Source organism: Lycium barbarum, chromosome 6 (genome assembly GCF_019175385.1).
Source record: "Lycium barbarum isolate Lr01 chromosome 6, ASM1917538v2, whole genome shotgun sequence".
Lineage (NCBI taxonomy): Eukaryota > Viridiplantae > Streptophyta > Magnoliopsida > Solanales > Solanaceae > Lycium > Lycium barbarum.
In genome coordinates, this window is record NC_083342.1 from 99,771,952 (window position 1) to 99,790,169 (window position 18,218).

Below are 18,218 nucleotides of genomic sequence, written 5' to 3' on the forward strand. Positions count from 1 at the left end.
ATACGAATACGTAGAACCAGGATCAATAAGAGCATATGCACCATGAGACCCAATGGTAATAATACCTGTGACTACTGCATTAGATGCCTCGAAATCCTGTCTGGTCATAGCAAAGAATCTCGGCGGTCCACCCCCTCCCTGAGCAACTTGTGCACCCTGTCGACCCTGTCCACGAGCACCCCGTGGAGCGGTCCTAGCTGGCTGAATCTGACCCTGTGTAGCTGTAGTAGTTCCCTGCGGCTGTGTAGTAGCTCGACTAGCACCAGAATTTCCTTTAGGACAGTATTTAGCAATATGCCCCCTTTCACCACAAGTAAAACAAGCCCCATCTACCCCAAAGCAACGACCACTGTGATTTCTACCACAGTTAGAACACCCCGGATGATAACCTGACTGATATGAGCTATTACCCTTCCGCTGCATCTGCTGCTGGCCCTGTCTAGCGGAATAACCACCAGAAGACTGCACCACTGATTCTGACTGAGTAGATCTGGACTGCCCACGATAAAAACCACTCTTGCCCCTAGATGGAACACCACTAAACCCACCTGTGTTACGTGGCTTTTTGCTTTCACGCTCAACTTTGTCCATCTCTAGATAAGACTCGTAACGGAGAGCAGTGTCAACTACATCTGAATAGGTACCATATCGCACATCTCGTACCACAGGACCACGATAGCGATGCTCAAGTCCATCCACAAATCGTCTCACCTTCTCTCTCGGATCCTCTACCAAATAAGGTACATACCTGGATAAATCTGTAAACTTGGCCTCATATTCTGTAACGGTCATAGTTCCCTGCCGCAGATTATTGAACTGACGTCTCATGTCATCTTGCTTGCTTAATGGAATAAACCTGTCCTTAAACAGTGCTAAAAATTCTGACCAAGTAATAGGTGGTTACCCTGCTTGTCTACCTCTCTGAATCGAAATCCACCAAGACTCTGCAGACCCTGAGAATAAGAAAGTGGAAAATTCCACACCACGAGTCTCCTTCAGCCCCAACGTAGTCAATATCTTTTCACAACGATCAATGAACTTCTAAGGTTCAATAGAAGTAGGTGAAGCATCAAACTCTGGTGGCTTAAGATCCATGAAATTCTTAAACTCTTTAGATTGCCCTGCAGACTGGACAACCTGTTGAGGGGCCAACTGAGGTGTCTGATTAGCTGCAACATTCAACTGAACTTGAGCTTGTGCTTGTGAAGTGGCCTGAGGACCTGGAATTCCACCATGATTAGGCGCCAATGCCTCCAACACATTCAATAATCTGGTCACCACCTCTGCGGGCATAGCAATAGTAGGGGCGGCAGCTGGTGCCGGTGGATTGTTCTGAACCACTTGTTCCTGCACTTGCTCTGACGCAACTCGGGGCTGACCCCCATTCACAACTTCAGGCTGAGGAGTGGCCTGAGTCCTAGTCTGAGCTCTAGTCTGATGAGCACTAGCTCGGCTACCACCGCGGGTAGCACTCTGTCCAGCACCACGTTTTGCAGATGAAGATGCGCGTTTCTTAGCCATCTGCGAAATAAATATTACAAGGTTAAACTTGATTCAACTCACGCACGAACACGGAATGAAAGAAGAGAAAACTTCCTAGATGTCCAGTAGCCTCAAGGTCATAAGTATGGGCGCCTACATACCCATGAACAAGACTCTACTAAACACTGCTCCATGGACCCGGGACTTAAAGCCTAAGCTCTGATACCAACTTTGTCACGTCCCAAAATACCCCCTAGACGTGATTGGCACCCAGCAAACACCACCCGCCAGGCGAACCATATATCATACTCTTAATCATTTACAAAAGCACTAAAAGAAAATAAGTACAGGTCCAACAACGTTATTAATGAAAAAAATGCGAAATAGTCGCCAACCAAATCCATAATCGATTTATGAAAATCAACCAACGCTAAGATAAAAAGAATCTCTAGCCCACATCCCACGCTAAGACCATGGAGCATCTAACAGAGTTACATGAGTTTGAGTGTCGGGCATGTAAACCCAAAATAAAAGAAATAACTAGAAATAAACCAGATAAAGCTGAAATGGCTGCCTCCACGAACAATGCGGTGGCTCACCTCAGCAACAGAATCCACTCACGAAGTCTTTAATTACTAGCCTCGTTCTCAACGACAGCATCTGCATGGACATGCAGGTAAGGAGTGAGTTATACATAAATATAACCCAGTAAGATCCTCGACCCGCCACTTCAAATACCCCTGGAACAAGTGTTAGAAAATACAAACACACAACAAGCACAAAAATATTATGCACATGAATATATCATTATATAATAGCAACCAAGGTCCAAACCACTGCTTATCGAATATATTATATATCTGCACACCATTTACACTACGAATCGTCATAAGTGGCAGTTAAAGAATTAGTCAACACTATGAATCCACGGCAACATACACAATGTGCCAAATATGTCAGGAAGCATACACAATGCTAAGGGAAGCATACACAATGCCCCAATATCATCAAGAAGCATGCACAATGCTAAGGGAAGCATACACAATGCCCCAATATCATCAAGTAGCATACACAATGCTTAGGGAAGCATACACAATGCCTCAATATAATCAAGAAGAATACACAATGCTAAGGGAAGCATACACAATGTCCCAATATCATGGCTCACAGCCGTATCACATTACGAAATAACTTATAAATAGACTTTTAGAGTATTTGAAAATAAAGTATGTGCGGCTGGCCTTAAGAACCACCGATTCTGCCAAGCACACGCTTGCCCCAACACATGGACCAGGCAGACAAAACATATTTTTAAAACGAATTTTGAAAAGCAAGTACCCAAAGCTTAAAGTCTCACTTACCTCAAATTCACAATTCAAGCACACTTCCCAAAAAAAAATCAAAAATGCGTTCTCGGGTCTCCGGATTACCTCAAACTACACAAAAATGGATTTAGAATGGTCAAAACCCTTAGGGTAAACCACTTCTATATTTTTAGAGGCTTAAACGATTAAAGTCAAATTTTAAAGGACGAAAACGCCCTCTGGTCAATGTGTTCAAAATCCGACAAGACTTATGTTTTCGGAAAGGCCTTAACGAGAGGATTCCAACAAAATATAGAAGTCTAAAATCCGACGCTATTTGCCCTTTCAAATCAATGATTTTAGTTGAAGAACCCTAGAACTAAACTTTCTCAATTCCTCAAAATATCCCCATGTTTTCACCATAAAGATTCACCCATAATTATGTAATAAACTTAGATAGAAGATCAGAGGCATTACCTTGATGATTTGGGTTGAAAACCCTTATTTTTCTCCCCTCTTTTTCTTCCCTTCCTTTTACTGCGTTTTTTTTTTCTTGTTTCTGCTTCTATCGTTTCTGTTTTCTGTTTTCACGTCTGATGCATCAGACTTTTATTCCTTTTTCTCTTTATTTTCTTTTTCTTCTTTTTGTGGGCTTGGCCCACATCTCTTTTTCCCTTTTTTTTTTTAAAGGACCCTTTAATCCTTCTTTTCTTTTATTTTGTACCACTTAATTCTTCTATATATATATATATTTTTTTTTATTATTTCCTTCTTTTATTTAAATTACCAACTAAGCCTAAAAATAATATGGGTTATTACAAAAGGCATAAAGTTCAAACACCAACATTCACATATTCAAACTTCCTTAAACTCCTAATAGGGAAACTTCCTTAAACTCCTAATAGGGACATTTTATTACCAATAATCCTAAACCAGCTTATTGCTTTTAGAAACAAACTAAAGACCAACTCCTTGAAATGATCACATTCATTACTCCTAACCTCTTAAGTGAAATGAACCAACTCCTTGAAATGATCACATTCATTACTCCTAACCTCTTAAGTGAAATGAAAGGTTTTAAGGAAGTCATATCCCTTCAGGACAAGAGTGTTCCCCATGGCATATAGACTGGTCATGACACCCCTCATTTGGGGGATAGATACTATGAGTCAAGCTAAGCTTGGATCTTCTCTGCCCCTCTTGAGGTGTCTTGAAAAGACCAGTCTAAACCAAGTGGCTCATACTGCCCTTAGGAATACCTATCACACTCCCATAATCAACATCATACCAACTCCCATTTAACACCATTCATTTTAGCATAGGCACAATACATTGATAATTTCATCTTCCTAACTCTATGTTTAACAAGATTTTTAAAACACTAATGATGCAAGACCAATTACTACTAGACAAATCACAGTTTTTTATTCTTTTAATCTAAGTTATACTATAATATTCAGTAGAGTTTAGGTGACTCAATTTAGTTCAAGAGATGAAAGGTTTTTACCAACCTAAGATTAACTAGTGTTCATTTCTAAGTTCAGACCAAGCTAAGTGCCTTCACATGACCAAGTCTTCACATAATAACCATACCAATTTTAAAACACATTCCTCAGGAAGCAAACAACATATCAGACAAGCCAAACTTCAAGAAAAGAAAAGAAACATGGATTCAAACAACTAAGTGAGCAACTTACTTCTTTAGGACTTAATTAATGGCAATTTGACCTCTCTAATCATGACAAGGACATGACAAACACCTATTAGTTGTTTCAAACTTAGTTTTAGACAAAAGCAATCACAAGAATTTTCCCCTAAGGCATGGCAAACCACCCTTGACCAATTATGTTACACCTCGTAGTTTTGGACGTTGAGGTTTGTTAGGCGTTAGTTACTTTAATTGCGATCTGGAGTGATATGCGCCTATCTTATGGTTATGAGGGTTTAAGACCATGTATGAGAGGTAACAGAAGGATTGGAGGTTGATTGGGCGAAAAAGGAAAATTTGGACGAACTGGCAAAAATTTGCCCTACGCGTTCGCGATAGAGCCACGCGTACATGATGGCCATGGAAATTCCAGACCATCGCGTTCGCCAGAGGCCCTCGCATTTGCAAAGGCCAATTATTAAGTCGGTTCCACCGACTTTATCCCCCTATATAAAGGATAACCCCCCCCCCCCTTTTCACCAAATTATTTCCCAAAAACTTAAAAAACAGATAGGGGAGTGAGGACATCATAAAATTGAGTGATTTTCAAGTGGTGGAGTATTAGTTTAGGTTCGGATAGGGCACATATGTGATTGTAGTATCGTTTTGTGGTAGATTTTGGCTTGGAATCAAGGTGAATATTGAAGATATTGTTGTTCTAGTAAGAATAAGGTATGAATATCTCCCTATTGATATTGCTTTAGGTTTACTTACGAAGATGGAACTATTAAATGGTCATATAATGGAGTAGTTGGTTTAAAAATCGGATGAACATCATATGGGATGTTTTATGGAGTATTTTGGTATTGATGATGATGTTGTAATGTTAGTATTGTTGTTGTTATTGTTGGTTGCTGGTATTATGATTTTGGGCTAGGGGTATAAACAAGGAAGATGCTGCCCAAATTTCGGCAAATTCTAAATAGATTTCATTTGAAGGCTCAAGACAAGCATATAAAGATAAGCCTAACAATGATATGAATTCTCTTGAATGTAGATTTGTGAGCTTGGAAGGATAAGCGTAAATAGGTAAGAAGACCAAAAAGGTATGTTAAGGCTATCCTTTCTTTCATTTTGGCATGATCCTATGATATGAACGAACAAACGAGTATGCGAGCTTCCATATTACTATACTCTTAGAAGCACTAGGAGTACTTCAGTCTTTGATGTTCTTGTAGCTCTTTTATGATTGTTCCTTGACCTCTTAAGTCCCGAAGGGGCATCCATAAGTTGTACGTTTCCATGATGGCGTCTAAATCCTGAAGGGGACATTCATAAGGCCTCTTTATTCATATGCATTTCATATTTGATTTTGAAGTTTCGAAGGAGACAAATGAAAAGAGGAAGAAGTTCTCATTTTGACATAAAAGTTGCTCTGAAGGGAGTTCCTTGGATGTTTTACAAAGATTATCATGCATTTGCACACTTATATATATATATATATATATATATATATATATATATATATATATATATATGTATGACATGATTTTATGGGGAAGGGGGAAGAGCTATGGCGTTATATACGCAAACCACCTGATCAACTGCTATACGATGATTGAGATGACCGAAGGGGCTGACCGATGGGGCCATTATGATTTGAAGCCCGACGGGGAGAAGCTCGAAGGAGCGAATGGGCAAAGGTGCTTATACATATATACATATTTTCAAAAGTACATTATACTATTATGCTCGAAGGGGCTACGAGCAGGGCGAAGGCATGCATTATATACATATATACTCATGATGTATTAAAACTTCATATGCACATACATGATTCGTAGTGTTGGTCACAGGTACATATTGAGTCTGCTACTCTTTTATCATTTGAGTTGAGATATACTGTTTCAGTTCCGCCTTACATACTCGTTACATTTTCCTTAATGACTCCCCTATCGTTCGGGGGCTACGTTTATGCCCGTAGGTACAAATAGATAGGTAGACGATCCAGCTCGGTAGGACTTTCCCCCAGCTGTTGCCGGTGCGCTCCCCTTGATCCGAAGCTACGGTTCATTTTGGTACGCTATTTTGACGCGATTATATGGGTATGACGGGAGCCTTGTCCCGTCCTCTCTATAGCTTTATATTCTAGTAGAGGTCTGTAGGCGGTTGTATGTACTTGACAGATGATGTAGCCTTGTTGGCTTCTATGTTTTTGTATATAGCATATGTACTGGCCTAGTTGGCTCGCACTGTTCTTTTAGCATATACATATATACGAATTATACAGTGTTCACGATGTTATCCTTTCATGAGCCAGTATAAAATCAGTTTAAGTTAATTTGGGCCCTTGTTATTCAATATTATCCAGATACGAGTATAGGGGTATTTGGTCACTAGAGATCGGGCACTCGTCACGGCTCATCGGTTTGGATCGTGACAGAAGTAGTATCAGAGCAGTTCCATCCTAGGGTTGTCTATAGACCGTGTCTAGTAGAGTCTTGTTTATGGGTGTGTCATGCACCATACTTATAAATAGGAGGCTATAGGACATTTAGGATATTGCCATTCTTTCTATCCTAGATCGGGCGATAGAGTTGTGAGATAAGAATTTCCTTTCTAATGATTTGTTTTTATTTCAGCAATGCCTCGTAAGAAAGCTACAGCTGCCCAGAAGGGCAAGAGAGTGGCTGGTGAGTCCACTAGCCGTACTTAGCGAGCTACCAGAGCTCGAGGCTCGTCTCAGAGTGAGAGCTCATCTCAGACTTCACATACCCCGCCTCCAGCACCTGCCCCAGTGCTCCCAGTTCCTCATCCAGATGCACCGGGCCATGATATGCGGGATGCTGTACAGCTATTGACCAGGTTGGTAGCTGCTCAGGCTCAGCGACAGGGAGTTGGCATTGACCAGGCAGATCAAGCTGGCAGTGCGAGGGTCAAGAATTTTCTTGGTTTAGATCCTCTGGAGTTCTCGGTGTTGAAGCAAAATATAGATCCCCAGGATTTCATTGATGGGATGCAAAGGTCTTTGAGGGTTATGCACGCTGATGAGGTTGAGTCAGTGGAGTTGGCTTCTTATAGGCTACGTGACATCGCAGTGCAGTGGTATCAGATATGGGAGCTATCTAGGGGAGAGAATGCCCAGCCGTATGGAGGGAGTTTTTGGATGCTTTTATTTGCCATTATTTACCACCTGGAAGTTCGACGAGCCCGAATAGATAGGTTCTTGCGTATTGAGCAGGGTAGCATAAGTGTTCGAGAGTATTGTGTGCACTTTGACTCTTTGGCTAGATATGCCCCGACTATGGTGGTTGATATGGAGGATTAAGTTCATCGTTTTATGGCTGGTTTAGGGCCACATTTTATTGACGATTGTATGACAGATGCATTACAGCCGGGTATGGATATTTCCCGTATACAGGCATATGCACAGAATTTGGAGGGCCGTAAGCATCAGGGGAGCGCAGAGCGTGAGCATAACCGAGGCCATGGTAAGAGGGCTCGATCTTTAGATATTGTTGGTGAATTTAGAGAAGGTCAAAGGCAACAATATTCTAGATACCTAGCTTATCCTATAGCCAGTGCACCTCTACAGTTTCGAGGATCTCAGTACGATAGAGTTACTTATTCTGGACAAGGGCAGAATTCTCGTACTACAGGTTCACAACAGTAGAGGGGCTTAGGACAGGAGATGCTACCTCCCCCGCGGTGTGCTATTTATGGTAAGAACCACTTGGGATCGTGTCGTCGGGGTGCATGTTATACTTGTAGGAATCCTAGTCATTTTGCTAGGGAGTGCCCAGTAAGAGTTGGGGACGGTATAACGCAAACAGAGGGATCGGTTGCCACATCATCACCTTCGGTAAGCGCTCTAAAGCGAGGACTTCAGATATCAGTTAGCAGAGGTAGAGGTGGAGCATCTAGCTCTGGCGGTGGTCAGAACCACATATACGCTTTGACTAGCCACCAGGATCAGGAGTAGCTACCCTATGTTGATGCAGGTATAATTACTATTTATGTGTAGCAAAAAAAAAGAGTTATTATTACGTATGGTGACTGGTGTGGTATTGTGTATTTTAACTTGTTGAGTTACAGGTTGGTAGTATTATAGTTACTGAGGAAACTCTGCAGAAACTTCCATAGAGATCCCTAAGACTTTAACATTCGAGGACGAATGTTTCTAAGGGGGGGGGGGGGGGGGGGGGGGGGGATTTTACACCTCGTAGTTTTGGACGTTGAGGTTTGTTAGGTGTTAGTTTCTTTAATTGCGATCTGGAGTGATATGTGTCTGTCTTATGGCTATGAGGGTTTAAGACCATGTATGAGAGGTATCGAAAGGATTGGAGGTCGATCGGGCGAAAAAGGAAAATTTGGACGAACTGGCAAAAATTTGCCCTACGCGTTCGCGATAGAGCCTCGCGTACACGACGGCCATGGAAATTCCAGACCATCGCGTTTGCGAATGCCAGTTATTAAGTCGGTTCCACCGACTTTATCCCCATATATAAAGGATAAAACCCCCTTTTTTCACTAAATTATTTCCTAAAAACTCAAAAAATAGATAGGGGAGTAAGGATATCATAAAATTGAGTGATTGTCAAGTGGCGGAGTATTAGTTTAGGTTTGGATAGAGCACAATTGTGATTGTAGTATCGTTTTGCGGTGGATTTTGGCTTGGATTCAAGGTGAATAGTGAAGATATTGATGTTCTAGAAAGAAGAAGTTATTAATATCTCCCTATTGATATTGCTTTAGGTTTACTTATGAAGATAGAATGATTAAATGGTCGTATACTGAAGTAGTTGGTTGAAAATCGGATATAAATCATATGGGATGTTTTATGGAGTATTTTGGTATTGATGATGATGTTGTAGTGTTAGTATTGTTATTGTTGGTTACTGGTATTGTGATTTCGGGCTAGGGGTATAAACAGGGGAGATGCTGCCCGAATTTCGACAGATTCTAAATAGATTTGATTTCATGGCTTAAGACAAAAATATAAAGATAAGCCTAACAATGGTATGAATTCTATTGAATGTAGATTTATGAGCTTGGGAGGATAAGCATAAATAGTTAAGAAGACCAAAAAGGTAGGTTAAGGCTATCCTTTATTTCATTTTGGCATGATCCTATGATATGAATGAACAAATGAGTAAGCGAGCTTCCATATTACTCTACTCTTAGAAGCACTAGGAGTGCTTCAGTCTTTGATGTTCCTGTAGCCCTTTTTTGATTGTTCCTTGACCTTTTAAGTCCCGAAGGGGAATCCATAAGTTGTACGTTTCCATGATGGCGTCTAAATCCCGAAGGGGACATTCATAAGACCTCTTTATTCATATACATTTCATATTTGATTATGAAGTCTTGAAGGAGACAAATGAAAAGGGGAAGAAGTTCCCATTTTGACATAAATGTTGCTCCGAAGGGAGTTCCTTGGAAGTTTTACAAAGATTATCATGCATTCGCGCGCGCACGCGCGCGCGCGCACACACACACACACACACTATATATATATATATTTATATATATATATATATATATATATATATATATATATATATATATATACGGCATGATTTTATGGGGAAAGGGGAAGGGCTATGGCGTTATATATGCAAACCACCTGATCAGCTGGTATACGATGATTGAGATGCCCAAAGGGGCTGCCCGATGGGGCTATTATGATATGATGCCCGACGGGGAGAAGCTCGAAGGAGCGGATGGGTAAAGGTGCTTATACATATATACATGTTTTCAAAAGTACATTATACTATTATGCTCGAAGGGGCTACAAGCAGGGCGAAGGCATGCATTATATACATATATACTCATGATGTATTAAAACTTCATATGCACATACATGATTCGTAGTGTTGGTCACATGTACAGATTGAGTCTGCTACTCCTTTATCATTCGAGTTGAGATATACTGTTTCAGTTCCGCCTTACATACTTGGTACATTATCCGTACTGACTCCTCTATCGTTTGGGGGATGCGTTCATGCCTGCAGGTACAGATAGACTGGCAGACGGTCCAGCTCGGTAGGACTTTCCCCCAACTGTTGCGGGTGCGTTCCCCTTGATCCGGAGCTACGGTTCATTTTGGTATGCTATTTTGACGTGTTTATATGGGTTTGACGGAAGCCTTGTCCCGTCCTCTCTACAACGTTATATTCCAGTAGAGGTCTGTAGGCGGTTTGTATGTACTTGACAAATGATGTAGCCTTATCGGCTTCTATGTTTTTGTGTATAGAATATGTTGCGGCTTAGTTGGCTCACACTTTTCTTTTAGCTTATACATACATACGGATTGTACAGAGTTCATGATGTTATCCTTTCATGAGCCAGCATTAAATTAGTTTGAGTTACTTTGGGCCCTTGTTATTCAGTATTATCCACATACGAATATAGGGGTGTTTGGTCACTAGAGATCGGGCACTCGTCACGGCTCATCGGTTTGGGTCGTGACAAATTAGCAACACTAACTGAATTCCACAGCCATGAGAAACAATGTCTAGAGAGTTGAGGAAGCCTTAGGTTGTTGAAAGAAGGGCAGGATAGGGTGAGGTCATCACCTCCCCATCCCTTTCCTAAAAAAGGGATCCCAGGCTCCACTGGTCATTACCTCCAGTTTATACCTAAGCTCAGATTTTACTCTCCCAAAGCAACCCCACCCCTTTACCTTATTCTCCTACCAAATGCTAATCACCAAAACCCATGGATAAGGGTGGTTTGCTATTGCCTACCCCTTTAAAATGAGTCTCACCTAGACCCCTAATTAATCACATAAACTAAACAGTTTCTAATCAACTTCAGTTTTAAAACCATACTATGTGAAGCCTTATTGAATACCTTTAGCCATTAACACTTAAGAAAGTTGAATAATTAAATCACTTAAGAGTTTAGAGAATCAGATGGAATACGAAACTCCAGGTTCTAAATAGTTCCATCTCCAATTGATCAATCATTTGTTAGACAGTTAAAGATACATCAGGCCTCAAATTATTCCTTCTTTTTTTAATCTATCTTAAATTTCTTTTGCAAATTCAGACATAAACCAGTTAAAAAAGAGAATCTGATAACATGAAAGTCTAGTTTGAGCTCTATTCAAATGAAGCCAAGCATGATACCTAGTCCTGCTAGTAGCATATGGTATTTTCCTTTTTATTTTAAAACAATCTCAACAGTTTTATAGACTTTCATTAACTCTTAATGGACCCTTTGACACCCTATGATCTTATGCGTGGTCTTGAATCTCAAAATTCATTTTAGACTTCTTTATCCTACTCTAGTATGTCACTCTATTTAAAATTACCCTTTAGTGCACAACATATAACCATTCAGAGTTACTTGACTAACTTAAACACATTCAAGCAGACCTAGGAAGGTTCAACCCATACAAGTGCAAGCAAACTTAACTCTAAATGCCTTAGCCAATTGTCACAGATTTCTTGTAGACATGCCTAGTTCCCCTAAGTTCTGTTTTAACCTGATCATGATCCCTTCCCATGTTTTTCCCCAATCACAAACTCATGTCCCTTAGTTAACATCAAACAAGTGTGCAGGCCCACCCAAGAACAAATTCAGGAAAGAGAAAAGAAAGCCAAAAGTCACATTCTTATAAAACAAAGACAATTACTTCAAATACTTCTAATAGATATCACAGCCTTTTGGTGTTCTACTACATTCAACACGATTAATGTCAGCTTAAAAGTTCATCAAATTAGTGCCATGACTTAGGTGACCACATCCTCATCAGATTTAAGCATAGAACAACAAAAGTAAGAACCTTCAATATAGTAGAATATATGAAATCTATTTCACATATTTAAACAATCATTGCATTATTTCGGCATACACATTCAATCTACTTCAAAAGAACACTTATTAATGTCAGACATAGTTTTTAAAAAATAAAGAGGGGCGACCTCCTCATCTATATCTTAATCAATGTCTATTCAATAAATAAACTCAACTGAACCACAGGTAAAAAGAAACTAACCAACATTAATAAGTTATTATTATTTAGACTAATACTAAACAATACCAAAATAACTAAACAGGATAGAACATTGCCTTTTTATGGTGCAGCCCTGATCAAAAATGAATTTGAAAGCCTCAAGTGCTTCCAAAACCCACAACTCAACCACACAGACTCGAACAAAAAGAAAGAAATAAAACTTTTCAACTCATAAAGACCTGACACTTAGGGAAGTCCTAAAATTTTACTAATAGAGGTTAAATAACAAAATTCAAAGTTTTAGCCTTTCTTTTGAACTTCCACAATTTTCTAAAGTCTAAAAAAACTCTTTTCAAATTTTGACTTTGAGACTCAAACTTTCTTTCAGAAAAAACCTCTTTTTTTTAAAACCTTTTCCCAACTTGTTTTGTAAAAGGTGTTGGGGTTCTATTTATAGAACCCCAAAAATCATCTAAACTCCATTTCCAGAAAAATGAAACTTAAGACTAGATCTACGCCTCACATGGCCTCTTAAGCATATGGATGGTCATATCTGAACCTTACTCGGTTCGATCCAACCTTTTCAAACCCAACCAATAAAATTTAAGCAAGGTACAATATCATACAACAAAATCAACCATAATAATCCATTTATTACTAAGTAAAATTCAAAGAAAAGCAAAGAATATAGTTTCATTACCTATTCGGGCAAGATTCGAGTAAATACGACCTTAACATTAATTGCTTTACACAAAAATGCCACTGCAAAACTGCATGTCTTACACACGCACTGTAACTTTCCATTTCTAGATGAGAGAGAGAGAAAAAGAATTGCAGGCGGCGCTAGGATTTTAACATGAAAGGGGAGAAGAGAGAGAAGGGGGGGGGGGGGTGTATATCCCCTTAAACGCTTTTTTTTAAAAGGATCTGGGCCGGGTCTCAGCCTGGTTTGGGCTGGACTCGGTCCACATTTTAAAGAATAAAATGGGCCTCTTTATTTTGGTGTGCATATAAATGTATATTGTATACATATATATGTATACCTGGTGTATGTATATATATGCGTATATAAGTAATTTAAAGAATAAAGATAAATTGCGGACACGACCCATAATGAATCCTGACCCAGCTAATCATTTCAATTATGGCCAATTTTGGTCTTAATTAATTTTAATTCAGCTGGTCATTTCAATTATGACCATACTTGGCCTAATTAGCAAGTTTAGAAATTAAATTACATTAATGACCTTGATTAACCAATGAATTTGGTTATTTCAATTAAGGCCATCAAAAGGTTAATTTCGCAAAATTGACCCAATTTCCTTGAACCATGAACTGGTCAAATTAATTGTGGCCATAACAAAATAATTGAAGCCTCAATTTGAAATAAGGTCCATTAATTAATTAATTAAAATATTTATTAGATAATTATACATCAATTTTGATAAAACACACAATCATGCAAAAATTAAAGATTAAAGGGTGAAATGATTAATTATTTAAATTACTCAAAATCCATGGATTAAAGGGAATAAAGTATTTAGTAATTTTGACAATTTCGATAATTAAATAATTATTATTATTTTAAAAAAAGCCCTTTCCTCTTGATTAAATCAAATAGGTACCTTATAAATGTCATAAAATGCCAATTAATTTCTAAACAACTTTGTGATGTCATGAACAATCCTTTCATAAATTTAAAAGATCAGAAATTGTTCGGAGCAATTTTATAAAAAAAATATAAAAATTATTTAAACCCTTTAAGGCGCATGACTTATTTTATTTATTTTCCAAGGACTCTGAGTAATTAAAGTAAATTATGGAGGTCAAAAATTAGGTGTCAAAAATATTTACACATTTGCCCTTACTTAATAATGTCGCATTCTGAGAAGGGTATGACAGGTTATTAATAAAGGAAACAAGTTGTTTCAAATAGTGGTAATGTCTTTTTGGTGAAAGAAAAGCTTTATTAATCACCGGAACAAAACTATTACATTGTAATTCACTATCTGTGAGACTAAGGCATCCCTTCAGTCTCAAGCTATATGCAAACAAATAAGAATAAACTAAATTCTAGCTGGTATAAACTCTCAATCCACCTTGTTCTATCCTACGTTTCTTCTTTCTCCTCATGCTATTTACTCTAATATATACCTCTTGTTTCAGTTGCTCACATAGCAGTCTTGGTAGGGGCACATGCAGTTTGCACAGTGCATCATTCCTGGCTTAACATATATTGTAAATCAGTGCCTCTAGAATTGCTATGATGAATTTTCTGCAGTTCTTGAGTTTCCTGGTCATTGTCAGCCTTCTCCATATGCTTTAGAGTTCATTATTTAGAATTCCTATACTTATCCATTGCAGAATATTATTCAAATATGACTTTGAAATCTGAGACTCAAAGAACAAGTGGTCAGTGCTTTCCACTTCCCCTCCACATAGAATACAACTTTCATCATCTATGATGCCAATCTTCTTGAGCCTCTGTCTTGTTAGTATTCCATTTTGCACTATTAACCAACAAATAAACCAATGCTTGGGAGTACTGGTCTGATTCCATACCCATCTGATCCTAGGCCAAGCTTGCATTACACCTTTCCTCATAAGTTATCTAGGCCACATTCCACACATACTTTGCTACAACTGCTTTCATTCCATCCCACACAAACCAGTATCCCAAGGTCTCCAGCCTTCGTTGGTCTACAAACCAAATCTAAAGAAACCAAAGGTGATTTTTTAGAGACTTCCTTACCATCCCATAGGAAGTTCCTGTTAGGTTAAAACAACCCAAAGATACTCTTAACATGATGTGATATTGTCTGCTTTGGGCGCCCACACTGTTTTCTCCAAAAGGCCTCTTATCATTAAGAGTATCCAACACCTTATAAATAACTCATTTTTCTTTTCAGCTACCAATGTGGTACTTATTTGACACACCCAAACAATCTCCCCCTCGAACTAAGTTCCACATCATGTCTGTGTGCTACCCACATCATGGAGTATTTACGATCACCGAAGCCCAAAGGCTGTGTATGAGTCTTCAAAGCTATGGGTAAAGGTCGTAAATCGTCCCATAGATGGACAGAGGCACTAAGTCGGGCCCCACGCCACACTTCGCCATCTTCATACTCGTCCTGGCAAACCATTGGCTCTGACACCAGTTGTTGGGCTAAACGGTCAAAAGATACTTTTAACATGATGTGATATTGTCCGCTTTGGGCCAAGCCCGCATGGTTATCCCAAAAGGCCTCACATCATTAAGAGTATCTAACACCTTATAAGTAGCTCATTTTTCTTTTCAGCTACCAATGTGGTACCTTGTTCGCACACCTAAACAATCTCCCCCTCGAACTAAGTTCCACATGGCTCATTACCATAATTCACCGGTCAGAGATTCAACAGGTATTTTTGCCACCCACATCGTCATAGTATTTACGGTCACCGAAGCTCAAAGGTTGTGTATGCGTCTTCAAAGCTACAAGTAAGGGTCATAAATCGGCTCATAAACGGGCAAAGACACTAAGCCGAGCCCTATACTATACTCCGCCGTCTTCATACTCGTCCTACCAAACCATTACTCTGATACCAGTTGTTGAAAAAAAAACAAGCAATAACCAAATTGCATGACAAGGTAACAATGGAAGAAATACCTAAGTAAAACCTTTCCACACTATTTGAACCAAGAGAAGACAATAAACAATAGCAAAAATGGAAATCCAAGCAAAAACTATACCAGCAATAAAATAGCAAAGCAAGCAAAAATAAGTCGAATGCAAAAGATAAAAAATTTACGTGGTAAAACCCCTTCAAGGTGAAGAGGAAACATCCACGGGACCTCCAACCCACAAAAACTCCACTATAATCAACAAGAGTCACAATAATGTTCCCAAATGGCTAAAACATCAATGCCAAACACGGAGAAATAATACATAAAAGATAACACCAAAACTAGTGAAGAAAGGAGAGAAATCACCCCTAAAAACGAGCAATTTTTCGTGCTCGAAAACTGGAGCTACAGGCCACAAATAAAATCTCCACCGTTGGAATCCAAGAACCAGAGTTTAAATTTCAGCACGATCCAACGGTTAACTGATCGGGAAACGCAATTTGAAGCGGACTGCTGTATCTGATTTTCCTTGTACGAAAATCAACTTTTCTCTCTATATAACTGTGATGAAGTCACTCTTGTGTTCTAAAATAAGACCTAAGTTGGTCATATATATAGTGGGCTTTAGGGAAAAATGGGCTACGTCCAAAAGGTGTTTTATTAATCCTCATAGGATGGGGAAAAGCCCAAAAACCCAACAATTCTCCCCCTCTCGACTATGTGGAGGGGGCTGCCATCCCGGTGATCATGCAACACTCTTCAAACTTCCCTCTTGGGAAAGCTTTAGTCAACATATCCAGACCATTATCATCAGTGTGAATCTTGTCAAGTTCAAGCAACTTAATCCAACACGTCTCTAATCCAATAATATCTTACATCAGTATGTTTCGACCTACCATGAAATGTAGAGTTCTTGCCAAGATGAATAGCACTTTGACTATCGCAATAAAGCACATACCTCACTTGAGCAAAGCCAAGTTCCTCCACAAATATCTTCATCCAGAGCAACTCTTTACAAGCTTCAATGGCAGCAATAAGCTCAGCTTCTGTAGTAGATAGAGCAACACATTTTTGCAACCTAGATTGCCAAGACACAGCTCCCTCTGCATAAGTAATCAAGTGGCCTGAAGTAGACTTGCGAGTATCAACATCTCCGGCCATATCTGAATCAGTGTAACCACAAAGAATAGGCTTCCCTGTCCCAAGACACAAACATAGACTAGAAGTGCCACAAAGATATTTCATAATCCAATTCACAGCATTCCAATGCTCTCTTCGTGGATTAGAAAGAAAAAGGCTAACAATACCAACATCATGAGTAATATCTGGTCTTGTACAAATCATCACATACATTAGATTGCCAACGGCTGAAGCATAAGGAATTTTCTTCATACCTTCTTTCTCATCATCACTAGAAGGACATTGCTTTGTGCTCAATTTGTAGTGCAATAGCTAAAGGTGTACGGACAACCTTAGGTTTATCCATGTTGAACCTGCGAAGTACTTTGTAAATGTACTTCTCTTGTGATAACCACAAATTCTTGGCATTTTTGTCACGAACAATCTGCATGCCAAGAATCTGCCTTGCTGGTCCTAAATCTTTTATAGCAAAAGACTTATTCAACTCTTGCTCAACTTCTGAATTCTACATGCATTATGCCTAACAACAATCATGTCATCAACATAAAACAACAAAATGATAAAGTCACCATCAGAGAATTTTTGCACTAAAACACTATGATCTGAAGAAGTCTTTTTAAAGCCCTGTTGACTCATAAAAGAACCAAACTTCCTGTACCACTGCCTGGGAGCTTGTTTCAAACCATACAACCTCTTCTTGTATTTGCAAACATAATTCTCTTTACCCTTGAATTCAAAACCTTCTGGCTGCTCCATATAAATTTCTTTATCTAAGTCACCATGGAGAAAAGTAGTTTTAACATCCATTTGCTCAACCTGTAAATCTAGACTAGCAGCCAAGCCCAGAACAACCCGAATGAATGACATCTTCACAACTGGAGAAAAGATTTCATCATAATCAACTCTTTTCTTCTGAGTTACCATCTTCATGTATCGTGGCCTCTTCTGAGTTATTTCATCATAGCCTTGTATCGTGGAACTGGGTTACCATCTTTATGTTTCACCCTAAAAACCCACCTATTTTTCAAAGTTTTTCTGTATCTAGGAAGCTTAACCAGATCAAATGTATGGTTATCA

General features: G+C 39.1%; 1 long non-coding RNA gene across 1 annotated transcript; it reads right to left on the reverse strand.

Annotated features, from left to right (window-relative positions):
* Window positions 1-1,866: 1,866 nt before the first annotated feature.
* LOC132599857 (uncharacterized) lies at window positions 1,867-13,241 on the reverse strand. Its single transcript, XR_009567047.1, has 2 exons — window positions 13,095-13,241; window positions 1,867-2,142 (listed from the first exon to the last, which is right to left on the reverse strand). It is a non-coding gene; the product is annotated as an uncharacterized LOC132599857 (long non-coding RNA).
* Between the last annotated feature and the right edge of the window lie 4,977 nt (window positions 13,242-18,218).